This window comes from Aplysia californica, unplaced genomic scaffold, assembly GCF_000002075.1.
Source record: "Aplysia californica isolate F4 #8 unplaced genomic scaffold, AplCal3.0 scaffold01394, whole genome shotgun sequence".
NCBI lineage: Eukaryota > Metazoa > Mollusca > Gastropoda > Aplysiida > Aplysiidae > Aplysia > Aplysia californica.
Genome location: NW_004798664.1, coordinates 66758 through 67948, shown reverse-complemented (window position 1 = coordinate 67948; position 1191 = coordinate 66758).

The following is a 1191-nucleotide window of genomic DNA, read 5'->3' as shown; positions in this document are numbered from 1 at the left end:
GAAGATGGTTGCCCTGGGCTAACATCTCCGAAAAATGAAGAAAAGAGTAGGAAAATATGGTGCCGTTGGGATGACGATATCTTCTCCTTTAGTTTTAGTAGAGGTTCTACGGCGTTCGCAACGGCATACGGTCAAATGATCGCCAGAAGATTATAGGTGTTACAAGAGAGTAACAAACACAAAAAAGAAACAAGGGGAGATAAAGACGATAGACGTTTAATAGAAAAGAAGAAGCAAACCACACCAGAGCACCCACCAACCACCCACTTAACATCTTCTGCGTACCGTGGCGAAAAGAAAAAGCAAAGATGGTACCCATGGTCTAGCATCTCCGGAAAATGACGAAAAGAGTAGGCAAATATGTCGCCGTTGGGATGACGACATCTTCTCTCCGAAAAGTGAGAAAAGAGTAAGTGAAGATAGTACCGATGGGCTTAGTTTTAGTTTTTAGTCAGAGTGTTACGGCACTTGCAACACAATAAGGTCATATAAGTGCCGAAGATTAGAGATGTTACAAGAGAGTAATGAACAGAAAAAAGGAGGAGGAGAGATAAGGACGATAGGTGTTTGATAGGAAAGAAGGAGCAAACCACACCAGAGCATCTCCGAAAAATGACGGAAAGAGTAAGTAGAGACGGTGCCGCAGGGCTAATATTTTCTCCGAAAAGAGAGAAAAAGAGGAAGAGGTGAAGATGGAACCGCCGTGTCACTCAATCAAGTGGCCGAGCCAGGAAGAACGTTCTACGACAAGGAACAGAGGAAGGTGGGGGAGGGGGGGAAGAAAGAGAGGCAGACAAAGGAAAAGACTGACAGACAACATCGCTGAGTGGACGGGGAACGTCTTTTGGGTACAAGTCAAGTACACCCTTCTGTCTGTCTGTCTGTCTGTCTGTCTGTCTGTCTGTCTGTCTGTCTGTCTGTCTGTCTGTCTGTATCTATCTATCTATCTCTTCCCACAAAAAATGCTCTTGTTTCTTATCTTTTTTTTAAATTTTCGAACTGTTTGACCTACTGCACAACACCCTCTGAGGGTCACCGAAAAGGTCGCTGTAAGGGTCACTGTGAGGATCATTGGTTTGGGGTGGTGTAAGTGACAATGGAGCAGTGGAGATGTAGCTATGTCTTACATGAACAGAAAACAACAGCCTGTGGTCATTGTGTCGCGTGAAGACATGGAGTCCCCCCCCCCCT